Source organism: Cnephaeus nilssonii (genome assembly GCF_951640355.1).
Source record: "Cnephaeus nilssonii genome assembly, chromosome: 4".
Lineage (NCBI taxonomy): Eukaryota > Metazoa > Chordata > Mammalia > Chiroptera > Vespertilionidae > Cnephaeus > Cnephaeus nilssonii.
Genome location: NC_137075.1, coordinates 30,344,861 through 30,364,212, shown reverse-complemented (window position 1 = coordinate 30,364,212; position 19,352 = coordinate 30,344,861). Strand labels below are relative to the sequence as shown.

The window sequence follows — 19,352 nt, the reverse complement described above, 5'->3', positions numbered from 1 at the left end:
GACTGATGCGACTCAGTTGGTTGGGTGTCATCCGGTGCACCAAAAGGGTTTGGGCCCGATCCCCTTGTAGAAGGCATGCAGGAGGTAGCCAATGGATGTTCCACTCTCATCTCTCTCTGTCTCCCTTCCTCTCTCACTAAAATAAAATCAATAAAAATTCTTTTAAAAAGTCTGGCAATCATGTAGGTCAAGTTCATCTGTATATGCAGATGTATTTGGATTTAAGTTGGGGTGTCTATGTGATTGGCCATGCAGTTTTCACTCTTGGTTATAGATTGGCCATCTTGAAGACTTCTCCATGATAACAGACATCCATCAACATAGGGTGATTTTTGCCCTCCTCTAAAAATAATCTAGAACTATAAACAAGCATGGTTCCCGTAAGAAGAAATCTATATTTTGGCTTTCCCTAACAGGTCAGGAGCAGATTTAATCACAGAACACTTTCTCCTCACCTCTACCTTTAATCTTCAACAACACTTGTTTGGACCAAAAGTAGGACTGAGCCAAGATACAAATAAAAATATGTCTCCACTCATAACATGAGTTACTATTCTAGATAGGAAAGTTTGCCTCTGGCTTTTATCGGTTTTTAAAAAAATATAAGAAAAGAAAATATGGTTTCAAATAACACCAAGGACCCAGTTACTAATGAATCATTTGAATTCAAAATATCTCATTTGAGGAAGTTTAACAATAACATGGATGCTCAATGCTCCTATTTTTGTCTCCTAGCAAAGCACATGAAGACCTTTTTTTGGTATTTTTCCTTTCACTATATTCCACTCATGATTGAAGGAAAGTAATTTATAATGAATGATGCCTTCAAGGTAGAGTGAGATTGCTACCTGCTTTTATAGCTGGTAATGGAAAAACTGCAGACATGGTGGGTAATAACTTAGCTCATTAATTTTCTCAGACATGTTTTAGGCAATAAACACTTGATTTGAAACTTTTGGGTGTACAGAAACACCTTGGCCTTCAAGGTAGAACTTATCTGCTCCCATAATACCTCAACTTTTGACATTTGTTCTATTTTTGTCTAGTGAATAGGACAGTCTTAGTATGGCCTTACCTTCTACGGGATAATATATATGTGCCACTTTGCCTTGCTCCCATGATGGAATCACATTTAATGGGAAAAATGCATCTGTGTGATTTGTGAATGGAGCACAAAGGTAATTTCAGAACATTTGTCTGTAATTGGAGTGCCCCTGCCTATGAAGCTACAAAGGCTGGGTGACCCTGCAGACTCTTGTTTGAAAAAGTAACTGAAGTGCTTATATTCAGGCACAGTCAATATATAAAAGTTTGCTGTGATGGGTGATTCAGAGAATAGCAATAATGATGATAATGACAATGGTGATCATAATGAAAGTGAGAGTATTTTTGGGAAACAATGTTCTGCCTCATTCAAAGCCAACAAAATAGGGACACCATGGGAGCTTACCAGGCATAGAAACTTTCTACAAAGAGTTGCAGTTCCTGCTGCCCTTTTCAGCTGATCCAGCTACTGTGACTGAGCTCTCTCAAATACCATTCCAATATCCGTGGAGCCCAACATATGCATTGTTATAAAAAACAAAGCAAAACAAAGCAACCAAGACCTTCCTACTATTAGCACTGTCTTGACTTCATAGAAAATTAATTATCAATTATCAGGGCTGCCCTCACCCAATCACCTTCTAAGTTGGTTCTTCTTCTAAGAAAGCAATAGCTTCAAAAAGGTCTTTTCATGGTTTCCTAAGAGTGCCACAATCTTTCCTGTATCCTCAGGGCTATATCCTGTATCCTGAAGGGTCTACTTATTGCTGAGAAGGCATTCTATATTCACAGCAGGCAATGGGAGGTATTCAGACACAGTAAGGGAGCTTAAGTCGACACTGAACATCAAACTAGGGAAGCAGAAAATCATTTGTACATTCTCAAATTTAGGTAGGAGAGTGGCTTTATACCTCATACAAAGAATTCCAAACAAACTGTCAAGTTAATCTGTTTGGCCTTCTCTATCCATCATTTCTCTTTCCTCTTTGATAAGCTATACCTTCACTCAGCTCATTCTGCTACCTGTTTTAGGAGAGCTATGCCCTCATTCAGATTTCAGTATAAGATAAAATCCAGAAGAGTGGTATAATTAATACAGCCATGCTGACAAGGATTCAAGTTACAAAGCTCAATAGTACATTCAACAAAGACCTAGAACATTCTCATAATGTCAGAGGCAGTAGTCCTTTGCTTTATCTTCCTTTTCACTTGTTCCATTAAAGAAGTGATAACCTCAAAAACAAATATATCTAAAAACTTTTATTCCCCCCCCCCTCAGATGACCAGGCATATTTATTGCTATTCTATAAGTCATTTACTCTCCAACAGCTATTCTCCAACAGCTATCAAATTATCACCAGCTACTATGAAAGTGGGATTCCCCTGTTTTTGTCCTCTTAGGCTATATAATATAGCTGGGAAGGAAGGAAGTAAAGACATGGACAATTGTCTGCAAAGCAAGCTGCCAGCAAAGGACATGCATATGACTATGATTAACTGTAAAAGGGGGTATATGACACGGTTTCAGGAGATCCAAGAAGGCATACATGAGACTGGAGCATGACAGAGGGGACCCAGGTAGCATAGATAGTTCTGAAAAGAAGAAACAGAGGGGTTAAGTACTATTATAGGAGAAATAATATAAGCAAGGTGGAGAAACAGGAAGACTGTTCTGTTGTGATTGGACAGTACGTTGAAGTTTTATATAGAGAAATAAATAGTATTAAGTTAGAAAGATCTAGTTGAACTAAATTGTTTAAGGACTTAAATTCCAAATCATGAGTTATCCAAACTCATGAGTTATTCTACTTCCCTTTATAGTGGCCCTTTATTTCAATAAAAGCTTAATTATTATGTTGTGATATAAGCACAAAAGTGGTACAATAGCCCGGCCCATGTGGTTCAGTGGTTGAGCATCAACCTAGGAATCAGAAGGTCATGGTTTGATTCCCCGTCAGGACACATGCCCAGGTTGTGGGCTGACTACCCAGTGTGGTTGTGCAGGAGGCAGCCAATCAAAGATTCTCTCTCATCATTTATGTTTCTATCTCTCTCTCCTTCTCACTTCCTCTCTGAAATAATAAAAACATATTTTTTAAAAAGTGGTACAATATAGTATAAACACAATTATCTATCCTCCAATTTATTATAATTCTTCTGATCTTAGGTTATATATATATATATAAGAATTTAATTTAATATCATATATAAATATCGTATACATTTCTGAACCTTTACTTACTCAAATGCTTAAAAATTTTAAGAAGCATGAACACAGATAAAACCTTTGTAAGATTGCTGAGAAAACATGAAGCAAAATATTGGAATATGGTCACTTAGATTATAAAATCAAATGGAAACCGCTGTAAAATCAAGAAAATATTGAAAACAGCAAAACATTTTTTTTAAAGAGGAAGAGTGAAATAGAAAACTGTAAAAGTCATTGAATGAATCTGGTCAATGAAAAAATAACCAACTGCAACATATAAGAAAGAATAAACTGGAAGTATGTTTTTTAGTTGTAAGGCATCACCATATACATGTCTCATCTAAAAAGAAAATGTTTGTTTTTATAATATAAATGCAAATACATAAATAAATTAATATTTCATTGATAATGATTAAGATCTGCTAGAATGATATGTGTTGTATAGCTTATAACTGTTTAAATTTTGAGGAAGTGATAGTATAGTTGCCAATAAACATTTTATAACATGAGATTTAAATTTAGTGAGCAATTTTTAAAGTGTCCCATAAGTTGGTGGAGTTATCTTGTAACACTAGAATGTATGAGCAATGGGGAAGCACAGGAAATTTTAAGCAAAATGTGATGTGGAGAAAAATCAGACTTTAGGAAGATTAGCTGGACAATAGAACATTGTATAAATTGGAAAAGGGAATTACTCAATTTTCTCTAGATTGAAACCACCCTCATTTGCCAACCCTTGGCATTTTTGTATCATTCCCATAGCATACCAGTGACATCCCAATTCTTTTGTTTTGTTCTATCTAAACTCATATTTACCCCAGTCCTATTGAGAAGCACAGTTGGTAGCTGATTTTAAGAACTCCAGGAAGATGCCCTAGCCAGTTTTGCTCAGTGAATCAAGTGTCAGCCTGAGGACCCAAGAGTCCCAGGTTCGATTCCTGTCGAGGGCACATACCTTGGTTGCAGGCTCCTCCCTGATCTGGGCCCTGGTCAGGGTGCATCAATGTGTTTCTCTGACATTGATGTTCCTCTCTATCTTTCCCTCTCTCTTCTACTCTCTCTAAAATCAATGGAAAAATATCTTTAGGTGAGGATTTAAAAAGAAAGAAAGAAAAAAAGAAAGAAAGAAAGGGAAAGAAAGAAAGAAAGAAAGAAAGAAAGAAAGAAAGAAAGAAAGAAAGAAAGAAAGGAAGGAAGGAAGGAAGGAAGGAAGGAAGGAAGGAAGGAAGGAAGGAAGGAAGGAAAGAAGGAAGGAAGGAAGGAAGGAAGACATACTTAAAAAAAAAAAGGAAAAAACTCCAGGAAGAGATGTTGCTGATTTTTTTTCCACTTCTGCCCTGACTTTTCCAGAAGATACATGAATGTGAAGTTTAAAGCTGCTCTTCAGCTCTGCCTGGTAGTAACTGAATTCCCTATTACTGACACTACCTCAGTAGCAGTGGAGACTATACAGGGCTGCCAGTCCTTTCTTCTCTTCTGTCTTTGATCACTGTCCTCTAAATAATGTAAGAGATTCTCAGGATTGGACTTTTTGTCAACTTATCACAAAGAAAACACTGTTGCTTGTCATTGGTTCAAGCCTATTTCTGTGGAGGCCTACTTGTGTATCAAAACTATTACCTAGTAAATGATGAAGCTTTGGTGCATTCAAGTGATGCCCCATCATTAGGGAAATCCTCCCAGAGAATACATTTAGGTACCAAGCTTTTGGAAGTTCTCTATAAACATTCTCCAATTTCCCATCTCCAAATTGAATGAGAGAAGAGTCTTTTAATTTAAACTTTAATGTTTCTATTCAGTTCCTTAAGCAGAAGGAGGAGAGGAAAGAAAAATAGAAGCTTTCAGGGAGATCTGTATCTCTTTTGCATAAGATGAACCAACCAGCGGTATTAGTTTACACTGAGGCAGCCTTAGAAACTAGTCCATTTAAGATGACCTCAGATGACCTCAAACTCTCTGAGTTCCCTGAAACTTTTCTCTAATAGCCATTAACATGAAAATGAAACTGATCCTATCTAATAAAAGAGTGATATGCAAATTAACCATCACTCTGCTATACCCACAAGCTATACCCATAAGCCACGCCCACCAGCCAATCAGAGCGAGTATGCAAATTAACCCCAACCAAGATGGCTGCGGCCACCGAGTGAGCAGGAGGGAGGCTTGGGTTTCCCTGGCGATGGAGGAGGCCAAGCTTTCCACACACCCTGGTGGGCCCAGGGGAAGATGAGATGCAGTAAAAGCTTTATTTTCATGGAGTTACATCCCTCAGTTTGCAAAGTCCCATTGTCTTTAAACCAGTTCTGGAAAATGTGTAGCTGGGGCTTTAGTAGAGGCAAAAGCAGGGCCAGTGTCCAGAGTTTCTGTTCTATGGTAGAGCTGAGTCCATCCAATGTAGCATCAAGCTGGATTCCCTCCATCAATCCATTCTGTGGGTCCCACATGGCCATGAGTCTTTAGTTCCAAGAGAGTAAGGGGCCAAGAGCACAAGAGAGAAGGGGGAGGGGTCTCCTTTGTTCAGGAGTTAAGCATTTCAGATTTTGTAGTGGCCATGCTACTTGTTCCCAGGTGTGACTGATAGACTCCCACGTTACCCAGACCTTACTGGGCATGCATCTATTGCCCAGTCCCTTCCCCCAGCAATCTGTGGGAACAGACTTGGAGAATGTTAACTGCAGCTTCCTGGCAAGGCTATGTAAATGGCATGCCTGTATTAAGTACTTTCCCCTTTCCTCCTTTCCTGTTAATAATAACCAGGTTATTAACAGTATCAATTGTGCCACCTAAAAAGATTGATTCCTCATTCAGACTGAACTCCATCTGATCTAAATAGCATCTCAGCTGGTGTTGCTTTCTGTCTAATGAGAAAGAACATCAGGTATACACATAGTTGTGGATTTCCCCATACTTTTGCCAGCTAATTAAAAGCTGGAATTTTTCTAAAATTCAGTGAAAGAAAGAAAGAGATTGACTCATCACTCTTTTGTATTCTTTGCACTTTTAAAATGCCTTAAAACTCCTACAAATGCTTTATGATTTTGTTTATAAAATTATTTAAAATATTTAACTTCTAATAATTATAAAACCATTTAGTAATAATCCATTGTTTATAAAATACATTTTTAGACCTGGAGAGTCAGCAAGTGTATTATTTAAAGTATCTAATTATGCATTGTTTGCAAATGGGTCAAGATTTATTAAAGCATTATTTTTCATTCACCACAAAGTTTGAAAGCTGTGAATTTGAAATATTCTTCTCAGTAAAAAAGAATGAAAAATAATGGCTTTGTTTATTTTTTTAAAAAGTCTTTAGCATTAGGTGGAATTTTAAACATAGATTGAATTTGATTGTTGACCTCAAAAACAAAACAAAACAAAAAACACCAAAAAAAAAACCCCACCAGAACAATTCAGTGTTGGCTTTTAATCAGTAAGTAATTCACACTTCAGACACCTTCATAGCTGATCCCTGGTAGACTGGACATCTTTGAACAAAGATTCCTAAGTGCTCATTAGAGCTTTATCTTCCTGAAAGTAAAATTGTTTCCCAGATATGAGAGAGAAGGCACAGAAGGAGCACTGCGGAATATGTTATTGGCAAGTAAGTTGCCCAATTGAACAAAGACTTTAAATGGAGTTGATTAATATATGGAAAAATACATTACATTCATAAGTAAATCTGAAACATTAGCTAGGACAACATGTGATATACTAGTAGAACCTACTAGTAGAGTACATGTTTTTTCCACATGCTCTCAGGTAACAATATCAGGAAATCCAGTAAGAAGAAAAAAAAAAAGATTTCTGATTGTCTTTGAACATCTTACAATCCATATACTAGGTAGCAAAGTCAACTTGAAATGTTGAACAAGGAAGTTCATTTTATCTTATACTAGAGGCCCGGTGCATGAAATTTGTACATGGATAGGGTCCCTAGGCCTGGCTGGTGATTAGGGTCAATCTGTGGGGTGACCAGCGGGGCGATCGGGAGGAGGGGGCCCACTGGCAGCCGCCTTGGCCAGCCTGGCACCGCCTGCTAGCTGGGCCCATCCCTGCCACCCCTGCTAGTGGCCTCCCTCTGTGGGAGGCGACCAGCTTGGCAATCAGGGGGTGGGGCAATTGGGGGGCAGCACCGGCCCACTCACCAGCCGGCCCTGCCACCTGTCACCTCCCAGTTCTTCTACTGGTTGTTCTGCCATTTGGTCTATTTGCATATTAGGCTTTTATTATATAGGATGCTCTGAAATTTGGTAACATGACATTCATGTCTATAATGAGAAATTCTAAATATACATAGGCAAAACGATATATCTTTCTTTCTCACATGTAGCCTTGTTTATTTGATGTGTGAGAAGGAGGAAGTGGAGGCAAAGATGGAAAGGCAATTCAACTAATCATATTTGTTTAAAAAGAAGCATTCTAATCCAATTAAGTGGAAAGAAAAAGAACAATCATTTGAATATAATATCTTACGTTTTCTAAAAATAAACAAACTAATAAAAATTAAGAAATAGCATTTGTCAAAATATATACTCAACAAATGATAGTGTCTTACTCAAACTTTCCCTCTCTAAATACAGGTTGAAGAGAGGCAAAAAGTATTAATCCTACTGGAAAAATAAACAAAAAAATTGTGAAATTCATAACTTTTTGACAGTTATAATCATAGATGAAACAAAAGGAATAATTCCAAAAAAAGCCTATATGGGATATTATTGTGTTTAACAAGGAAAATAAAACAGGTTTTAATTTAAAGGTACAGGAACCTCGGTAGGAGTGACATGTTTAGATAGGAGTTCATGATAACAAGTAAAGGTAACATTAGATATGGTTGAAAATATAGTGTAATAGAGTGAAAGTGACCTCGGAGTTAGGAAGACATGGGCAATTTACTTACTCTTTCTGAGTTTTAGTCTTATCATCAATAAAAAAAAGAATTTCAGTTTTAAGGACACTATAAGAATTAAATGAGATATTACTATTAAAGCGAGGTAACACCTGGTAAATAGTAACAATGCAACTCACTGCTTTTCCTTCAGATTAGGTACATTTCAAATCGCTTAAAGAAATGATTGGTGTGGCATCATGATAAGAAGTTTTGTGAGAAAAGTTGACTTATACAATAGATTCTAGAAATGGCATTGGGATCACACAGTTACAAATGATCCATGAGGGAATAAAAGTATCAAAGAAATACTTCAGTTACTCAGAGGGCCATCTGATTAGTTTACATTTTAAACTGAATGTGCATAATTTGAAACAGGGACACAAAGCCAAGAGCACACAAAAGTTTGGTATTAACCTATGAATAATTTAAAAAGATGAGCATCCAAGCTGATTTAAGAATTGGAGTGGGAAGCATTGAAAAAGAAACCTAGACTTAAATATGTCCAACAGGATGACTAACAAGGAAGAGAGGGATGTGCCTGGAGCTTAGATAAAAGGATATCAGGACATCAGATGTCTGAGAGGATGCAAACCAATATCATTTTCAGGAATGTGAATGGCTTTCAAACTAGACATGGAAGAATAGGATAGAGAGAAATTATACTTTAGGATAATAAAGGAGAAAATTTAAGAGTAACATCCTATTTTAAGTCATTCCTAAATAGATCTTTACCTCCTACTAGGCATGTAGAAATTTGCTGGTATTGAAATGAAAACAAGGCATATACAAAATTCCTGTTTTTGTGAAACTTATAATCTAATGGGGATAAAATAAATAAATATTCACATAGTAATATATACAGCTCTACATCTGAAAACTGCAGGCCAAAAATACTTCAAAATTCAATTCTTAAAAATTTCACAAAGGCAATATATTTATATATTCAAAAAATAATTTGTGGTAGCACCCCCTAATCAACCACATTAAAATTCCTCCAACCAAATGTATGAATAATCACCAAAAGTCATATATAAGTTCAAGTATCTTTACCATTTACATACATAGAAATAAACTGATAAATGAAATAGAGAGGTAAACATTTTTTTCTAATTTTCAAAAAATTCCAAACATATACAGACTCAAACTATACTTGTGCTATACATTTCATAAATGTTTACAACTTATGTTTGCATGAGTATCTTTAAGAAAGAGTTACATCTGTGTGAAGCATAGAACATGCTACCCCAAAATATGCCACTCTGACAGGAATATTTCAGCATAAGTATTAATTTTAAAAAATAGATACAAAAATAAAATAAAAGCTCTCTGCCTTTCTCCTATTAGATTAAATGCAGGATATAAAGGTGTAAAGGTGTCTTCCCTCCCCCCTCTACCAGGAAGAACAAAAGATGCTCTTATTAGCTTAGAGATAGAACTAAAGAAATCTACACAACAAACTTTACTAACTAGTTCCTATCTTCCATTAGTTTTTTTCTATATTTACCTTTTCATAATTTGTCACCTTATGAACTCAAAATCCTTTTCCTTTGTCATATTACTTCTCTAAAAATCTATTGTTCTTTTGTTAAGACACTATACAAGCATGAGTTCTAACCACCCCTTTGAGTTATTCATCTCTGAATGCTCCCTTGAGTATGTACAATGCACATGTTAATAAGCTTTCTTTTCTTTTTCTCCGTTAATTTGTTTTTTGCCAGTCTAATTTACAGGGTGGTAGCCAATGAGACTAAGATAGGTAGAGGAAAAATATTTCTCTCTTCCTTATAAGTGTCACCACTAACATTTGTATCAGGTTGGAGTAGGACAGGGTAAAACTTTGTAATCACAAGATTAAATATCTCATTGAGAGAAATCAAATGCCAAAACATTTTATGTTTACAAGAAGTCCCAGAGAGAGATTTGGGGCCAGAAGTAAAAATATTTTATGGGAATTTTTTCCATCATAGCTTTTTTTTTTTTTACAACAAGCTTGTACTGCTAGAAAATATTTCTCATCCACATAATAATGCACAGATAAGTTGTACAACTCTTTCAAACATATCTCTGCTAACTTTCTCTATCTCTGACATCTTCAATTGGTGTGTGCCTATAGCATTAGATTCTAGGAAATGGATCCCTTATATCCTATTTTGTTGTTGTTCACTTATGGACTATATTTAAGATTTTTGTTGGAGCACAGTGCCAGTGAAAATATTCACCTTCAATTTATGCTTTTTTTTAGTATATTCTAGCTTGTTCATGATCAACAAACCAGTCAGTCCCTATATTATCTTTCTAATGTCAAACTCAATCATTAAATGGTTAAGATATTTAGACTTCATGCTATGCAAGTTTTTCTTTTTTTGGATTCACATTGTCACTGCAAACCTTTAACAACTTGTTTTTCTCAATCTTACATGGTTCCAACACCCTACCTTTCGGTAACATACTTCATAGATTTATCATAGTGAAGCGTCCACAGTAATTCTATTCTCTAGGTTATTGATATTGATAGAGGGGCAGCATTTTCACCCCTCTGTTATTCCCTAATGCAATTACACCCAAAGTCACAAAATAACAAAAAAGCCAGAAAATATTCATTCTCATAAAAGGCATGTGGGATATAGTAGTGGCACTGAAGTACAATTAATACAAGTTAAAAGAAGTACAATTAATACAAGTTAAAAGAAAAAATTACAACTAACTTTAAGGGGGGGAAAAAAAACAACTTGAGTGTTTCAGAGCTTTTTAGGTTTTGGGATTCTGGGATCTTTTAACCAAACTGTTTAAATGTTTAGGTCCAAATGAGGTATCTCTTATTGGCAGAAAAAAATGTGCAGATACAACCTATGTCACTGTTTAGAAAACTTGAAAAAATTGTAAATATATTAAAAAGATTATTAGGCCCCAAAATGTGAAAAAGTCCCAATTTCTAAAAGGAGGAAAGTATGTTGCAGGCAAAAGTTACAAACAGAATTTGAGGGTCTACCATTGGTCACACTCTCATATCTAAGTGGATACTGGAGCAAAAGCTGATTTGCCCATGAGGTTTGTTTTGGACTGACCCCATAAAACCTCCCTTCAGCCTGTCTGCTCTGCAGCTGACTAACCACTTGCACCTCTTCTATGTCCACTATTGCTTTCATTGTTTTCTGAATGTAGAAGCTCTAGTCTCCTACATCTCCAACCTCCTCCAAACCACTGCTTCATTTTTCAGTCCAGGATAGTCTTGCCTTCACAATATATGAATTTCTAACTGAGCCCAGGACTCTTTGTTCCCCCATAAGCAGACCCAAGACTTGGAGTCCACTGTGCCCTGATGCCACCCCTCAATCTGGGCCACAGCTTCCAGTAGTTTCTATGTCAGAGAGTCAGCACATCTATAGTCAGCACAAGTGTGCTCATATGAACAGATTCATCCAACGTATCTTGTAGCATAAAATAGTAAAAAGTGTACTAAATAATTTTCCCTTTGATAATAATGGAGAAAATAAAATGGGAGAAGCATTGAGAAGAGGACCACTTAAAATCAGGAGGGTGTTAAGAAAATCGGGCTGCTATTAAGTGGCTAAACCTATTGAAAAACTCATCTCAAGGCTGAACCATGAACCTCCTGGAACAACTGCTGTATGGCCACGTATAGACTTTGCCTCCTCCTTGTAGTTTTTGCCCCCTTGAAATTAATTAATATTGAAATTAACCGATCTCTGTTAACCTCACCAGCAATCTTTCATTTGCATGAAAGGAGTACACTTGGTTGCTTTTTGCCTTTATAAACCTTGCCTTTGTTCTCTCCAGAGGGCAGTTTGAAGTTGCTACCTAAATCTGCATCTCCTTGAGTGCAACTCTTTTTTTCCCAAGTAAATGCTTTTTGTGTTTTATTACAACCTGGACCTCTTCTTTGCTTAACACCTTAATGGGCTTTCACATGCTACCCAGTGTTGAGTAACAACTTGAGCCCATATAAAAACAACATTTACAAAGTATGCAAATTACATCAAATTACAAGATACGACAAATTAAGACTGGGCTAAAGTAATAAAATAACATTTAAGGAGGATAAATGTTAATGCGATTTGGTTCCAAATATGTTTGTAAACTCATTAATATAAAAAAATAATTTAGCCTAAGGCCCCATCAGAAAAGTTAATGCCCTTAACAGTATTTTCAGTCAGTAATTTTCCACTTTTTAAACCATCAGTGACAGGTAGCTCACTATTGCCCAAACTGGCTATGCCACTTTTGAAAAAAATCTAATGGTAAGACAATTTTTCCTAATAGTTGATTCAATTTTGCCTTATTTTAACATATATCAGTTAGTTTAACTTGTATCTTTGGATAGCAGTTGTTAGACATTCGAAGAGTGCTCTCAAAAGAAACAGCTGTCACATCATGTCTTCTTTATGCTGACTTTTCAGTTCCTTTGACAGTTCCTCAGAGGACATTTCCTTGAATCCCCTAACAATTATTGTCCTTCACCCCCCCCCCCCCAAATGCTACAGAATATCAATGTCTCAAAGTGAAAAATGCAGAAATTAACATGTTTGAGGAGGTCATAGAGAAGACATGACTATCAGTTGACCCTTGAATTGGACCTGGGCAATGGGAAGCTCTTTATCCTCTTCCCTGTCCTCGGAATGTATGTTCTGCCCACTATCACCACAGGTGGCGCTGTTTCAAGGACACAACCTTGAGGGAGTAGGTGTTGTTGACACCATCTGGACTGTGCATGCGAATAAACCCAGTTAAGGCCTCTATATAAACTTAAGGTTCTGGTGAGTGAGTGCTGAGATCTACTGCTCTTGTGGCCACCAAAGATAAGCCTCAGATGTAAATTCCCTCACTTATTAGACCTGCCACCTATACCAGTCTGGAGTGGTCTGCTCTTTATTTGGTCTTGCTTGCCCTCCATGTTCAGATGCCAGTTTTAGATTTAACCTGGGAAGCTCCCAAGGTTGCAAACCAACACACATATTTTATTCACAAGAGAGAACTTATAAGCACACAATAGAATGGTTATTTGCCCTACCCGGTTTGGCTCAGTGGAGGGAGTGTCGGCCTGCAGACTGAAGGGCCCCAGGTTTGATTCCAGTCAAGGGCATGTACCTTGGTTGCGGGCACATCTCCAGTGGGGGCTGTGCAGGAGACAGCTCATTGATGTTTCTCTCTCATCGATGTTTCTAACTCTCTATCCCTCTCCCTTCCTCTCTGTAAAAAATCAATAAAATATATTTTAAAAAAAAGAATGGTTATTTTATCTTGCTTTTCTAAGCACTTTATTAAAATAATCTTATGATACATAAAAAAAGGTAGGAAAGACATAATTGGAATATTATATATGGCCTTAAGTTTTAACTGACTTCAAGTTCACTATGGACCAATTCTATAATATAATTGATCAACCATTTAAAGCAAATTCAAATGGCATTAATAGAGATATGATAGCTAGACCTTAGAGATCAGTATTTTTAATATAAACTGCATTGTTTAGACCATATCTGAAATATTTTTTCCATTCTTAGAAAATATTTATTTTTGGGATCTTGACAAGCAGATAAGGGCAGTCTCAGAGCCACGTGTCCTAAAGACCTTACAGAACATGGCATCTCAGATCAGGAAAAGGAACTCACTAATGTCAAAACGCAGAAGCATGACAACTAGAAGGGTTGTGTATTATGGTTGCCCCATAAGGCAGACTAGACAAATCAGTGAAAGCTGTAGAGAGGCGGAATTTGGAATAGCTACTTTGAGATGTGGTAAATTCACTGTCGCTGCCAGTATTCAGGTAGAGAATTTAGCAAGGATAATGTGATATGGATTTAGGCATTAGGAACAAGTTCCAGGAAACCTCTGATTTTCTTTCAAAGTTAAGCTACTATGATTACTAATACCAAAATTCCTACCTATTCCAGAGAAAACCAGGTATATTGGTAGTGAGATAACGAGAGGAATAAGAAGAAAGCTATGTATGCATCACGCAACCCTCCAGTGAATCACAGAAGGTGTCATGGGCCTTTCTGTAGCATTATCCCATCCTTTTCCCTGGACTACTTTGTTGCTTCCCTCTGGCACGCCATTTCCTACCAGAGACTTTCAACTACTCAGCCCTGCACCTCCTAGTGTCTGATGCTCCCAGAAGTTCCAACTAAGGGAAGCAACAGGGAGGAGCTATTTGATTCTTTCAATTAATTATCTTACTATTCTGTCCTCTAGAGGCCCTTTTGATAGTGTTTTCCTATATTGTTATAATTTTTTATGAAATATGTCATTTAAATCACTAAGAAAAATCATGTATGTTAATATACATCCATGCATGCATTTAATCAAGAATATACAAACATTTGTTTCAAATGTCACTCTGAAGTCATTTCTCAAATCAAGCAAAAGGTAAGATTTTTCATTTCTCTGTCTGCTATGCCAAATAGTTGGTAGATTTAATGTTAGATAATGATTTATAAGTTTCCATAAAGTAAAAAGGGCTGAAATCATTATTACAGGTGCCTTTCCTCTCTTTTACCATCTTAACCACGTCTTGATGTCTTGGTATATAATTAATAAGGAGATTATAAAGAAATAAGCCCCATAAACAATTCATATAGAGAGAAACACTTATGGATGAAGGTCTTTGCTGACTTGGACATCAATTCCCCAAAAGCGTGTATTAGTGAAAATTTCTATAGAGATGAGGTGTATAAGCAGAGGACTCAAGTATGAGCTTTGCATTCCAACAGCTCTGCTTCTCTTATTTAAACCAATAACAAAGAAAAATGTCATTGTTCTGCTATCAGCATATCAAGTAACAGGTGTTCACTGAACAATAAGGCTGCCCAAGAATTAAATAATGACAACATAGTGGGATGGCAAGTAAAACAATAAAACATGTAACTGGAAATAGGAATGACTTGGCTACTGTGAAATCTATGTGCTAATATTTTGTTTCTAAGATTATGCATCAAAGGTTTACTCTCAGTTCAATTAATAAATTTGAATTAATTATATTGGAATGCTAACTCACCAAAATAATTTTGTGTAGTGGCATAGATTGCATGCTTTAGGTATATTTGATAAAATAGTGGAGCTAACTGATCATGCAGTTCCACTAAGCAGAAATATTTCCAGAACAAACACGGCAAAGAAAAATAAGTGTGTCTGTCTAATAAAGGACCTATAACAAATTTGAAGATTGAGATACATCAAAGTGAAACTCATCATTCCAGCAACAGGTATGGCTGTGCATACACTATTTAAACATCTTAAATTACTGGGGATTTGTTATGCATGGGCTGCTTTTGTTAGTTCAGAAAAGAGTTATCCTGGATATGTGTGGCAAAATAAGTAAAATAAAGTAGAGATTTTTTTTTAAAACACCAGTACTAGATAGTTATAAATATTTATAAGTGAACATTATAATTTTATTATGAATAATAAGAAAATAGAAGAAATAAAGAAGTATCTATTAATATTCTGCTCACAATTAGTAAGAGAGAAGGCTGCAGCCTTATTCTTTACACAGCATGACCAACAAGATAAGATTTGGAACTAAATTATGTTGTCAGTGCACTACATTAATAATATAAAATATCCAGAAAGTTAGTCTCCTCTACTGTACTTTCCACTTCACCTTTGCTCCTTCTCTTGTCTTCTCCGAGCTTTGAACGCTTCCGATGTGTGGCAGAATCCATTCCTAATCTACTTCAAGGCCAGAAGCCCAGATCTGTTCCCTGAAGCACGTTCCAGTGTACTCAGAGCCCTTTCTTACTTTCCAGTTCCCTTCTGAAACCATTACCAACTATTCCTTCTGTCTCCGACTCTTCACTTCCACTTCCACGTCTGCTCATTTCATCCCAAGACAAAGACAGACCACGATCTAGTGGGTACAGCACAAGGTGTGGCAGAAGCTCATTTGGCCTCTCTGTTTCCCACATAGGTCTAATTCACCAGGAGGCCCTGGGCGAATTACTTAGCCTCCATTGCCCCACATGAACCTGAGTCTTACTAATACCTACCTCGCTAGGGGTTATGAGAATTCATTAATAAGCTATCATTATCAGTCTTCATTATGCACCCATGTGCTACCCCAAACAATCCCTCTTGTTCTAATTGAGCACCATAGTGTGTGTGCTTTTCTCTCGGTTTTATTTTTTATGTCTGGGAAGGGACCAATGTGTGTACTCTCAACTCCTGCACAAGACAGCTATTCGGGCCAGACATCTTTATCTAGGTAATTTGGCTTAGTGGAATTTTTTAAGTCATAAGGCAACCTAGATGCTGGCACTGAGAAATTAAAATGATGATTATTAGGCCCGGTTCCCATCTATTACAAGATGATGGCCTCATTTTTCTCTCTTCAAAACTGCCAGCTAGCTGGGCCCTTTGCTTCTCAAAGCAGCAAAGTTTTAAAGAACCGAGGCACATTATCCAAGGCACAGTGCAATAACTCTAATAAACTGCACCTGTGGATGACTCCTTGGTTTATTTATATACTGTATCACAGGTCATTAACAGAAAATAACCCACTGAGATACAACATTCTTGTTTACAGTGAGGTTCTGGTGGTGACAGCAGGAATATAAAACACAAAATCAACAGGGAACACTGAACTAATAAAAAGACAAGGGTCTATAAAGCATAGAAAAAAAACAAAGCCAACTGTGCAGGCAAAAATAAAATAAAATAAACTTCCATCAAAAAACAATCAAAAGCTACAGTATATTTATAGAGACTGGGGAACCCAAAGACCCACTGAGCTCGAATATTTATGGGTGTCAGATTGAAAGTCAGGAAATCTGTGTGCTGTTGAGAGTGAAAGCTTGATCAGCTGGATATATCCTTAGAAAAATAGATTTGTTTCCCTTTCTTTCTGTTGTCCTTAAACTTTCCAGCCAATAATCTTTCAGGTACCTTGGTTATTGGGTTCTAGAATTAAACTTTCAAAAGTTAGTGTATGTCAAGTTTAGAAAATGCTTGCTGCTGAATTACAATATTTGAAATTCTATTTTATATATAACTAGAGGCCCAGTGCATGATTTAATCATGCACCTGGTGCACCAGCGGGCTGGCTGTTCGCCAGTGCACCAGGCCTTCCGAAAGCCTCCTGCGCGGCGGAGGCTTTCGAAAGGCCTTGTGCCGGAGTAGACAGCCGGCCAGCTCCCCCGCTTTGGCTTTTGATCGCGGGGGAGCTGGCTGGCTGTCCGCCGGTGCACCAGGCCTTCCGAAAGCCTCCGGCGCAGCCATGGCACAGACGCTGAGCTCGCAGCGCCACTGGCGCCGCGAGTTCAGCGTCCTGCTGGCCCAATCAGCTACCCCGGCCACCCTGAGTCCCGCCCCCTGCGCCTCCTGCTGGCCCAATCATGGGCGTAGCGGAGTGATGGTAATTTACATATTACCATTTTATTATGTAGGACTAGAGGCCCAGTCCGACCTGCACCTTTTCCAATATGGGACCCCTCGGGGGACATCCCTCTCACAATCCAGGACCACTGGCTCCTAACCGCTCGCCTGTCTGCCTGCCTGCCTGATTTCCCCTAACCGCTTCTGTCTGCCAGCCTGATCCCCCCCTAACCACTCCCCTGCCGACCTGATTGATGCCTAACTGCTCCCCTGCTGGCCTGATCACCCTCAACTGCCCTTCCCTGCCAGCCTGATGGCACCCAACTGCCCTCCCCTGCCAGCCTTTTTGCCCCCAACTGTCCATCCCTGCTGGCCTGATTGCTCACAACTGCCCTCCCATGCCAGCCTGATTGCCCACAACTGCCCTCCCATGCTTGCCTGATCTCTACCAACTGCCCTCCCCTGCCTGCCTGATCGCCCACAAATGCCCTCCCCTCCACAACCCGCCTCCTCCACTGGGATCCACCTCCTCTGCGCAAGGCAACGGAGATGCCAGACTGGCCTCCTCCATGCTGCGCAGAGCCACGGGACCCCTGCCTCCACTGTGTGTGCAATCATCTTGTGTCAATGTCGCGCGAGGGCATGACGCCACCTAGGCTTTTATTATATAGGATGTATACCCCTCTACCACTAATATCCTAAATGTTAATACTTGTAAGATGATTAATACAAAGTCCGAAATAAATGCTATTACAAAAAATAGATGTTTCTAGAAGAAAAAAGATGTTTCTGGAAGGAAGGAATGGAGAAAGGAAGAAAGGAAGGGAGGGAGGGAGGGAGGGAGGGAGGGAGGGAGGGAGGGAGGGAGGGAGGGAGGGAGGGAAAAAGGAAGGAAAGGATAAGTTAGACACTAAAAAGCACACATTTTACTTCTCAATCATTCCTAAGATGGGCTTAAACCACAGCTCAATGTGAATACAGTGGCAGTGATGAAAATAGCACTTGATTTTAATCAAATTATCTGGAGAGTTGCTACATGAGAATTCATATCCCATAATATACATGTGGTTAGTCTTATTGCATCTACTTTTTTATATTTTTGCCCCTTTAACCATAGGTTTTTAACAAATATTTATTTTCTACTGCATGTATTACAAAACAAATAGAAATGAAGGAAAAAAAAATAAAATGGGCCCATCTTTCTAGAAACTTGTCATCTATCTGGAAGTTAGGCTCATAGTGAAGGCAGAAACTGTTTTGCTCATTGCTGTATATCCAGCACTTAGAATAATGCTACACACATGATAAATGATCAAAAATCATGCATTAAATAAAGCTAAGAAACATGATTTCACTCATATGTTGAGATATAAAACTGAAACTTGTAGACACAGACAACAGTATGGTGGTTACCAGAGGGGAGGCGGCTGTGGAGTAATAAAGGATAAAGGGGACCAAATATATGGTGACAGAAGATGGTTTGACTATGGGTGGTGAGCACACAATGCAATATAAAGAACATGTATCACAGAAATGTATACTAAAACCTGTATAATCTTATTAACCAATGTCACCCCACTAAATTTAAATGTAAAAAAATGAAGCAATAAATTAACGAATGAATCAATTACTAAATAAAGGAATGAATGAATAAGATGAATAACAACATTAGGACTATAGAAATCTGAGGACAGAGCATGTATATAGAGTCTAGTTCAGAGACTGTTGCATGTAATTGCTCAATAAACAATCAGTTGCTAGGTGGGAGAGAGGTTTGTGTGCTAGGTTGGAAAGATGAAGGGATTAAGAAGTACAAATAGGCAGTTACAAAATAGTTATGACAATGTAAAATACAACATAGGGATTATAGTCAATAGTATT

General features: G+C 37.8%; 1 pseudogene across 1 annotated transcript in view; it reads right to left on the bottom strand.

Moving 5' to 3' along the window:
- LOC307097639 (jun dimerization protein 2-like) overlaps positions 1-18,042 on the bottom strand; it is a 35,602-nt pseudogene extending 17,560 nt beyond the window's left edge. Inside the window, exons 1-2 of the transcript in view lie at positions 17,979-18,042; positions 15,901-16,008 (exon numbers count right to left, since the gene is read on the bottom strand). The product of the transcript in view is annotated as a jun dimerization protein 2-like (transcript). The remainder of the gene's footprint in view (positions 1-15,900; positions 16,009-17,978) is intronic.
- Positions 18,043-19,352: the final 1,310 nt, after the last annotated feature.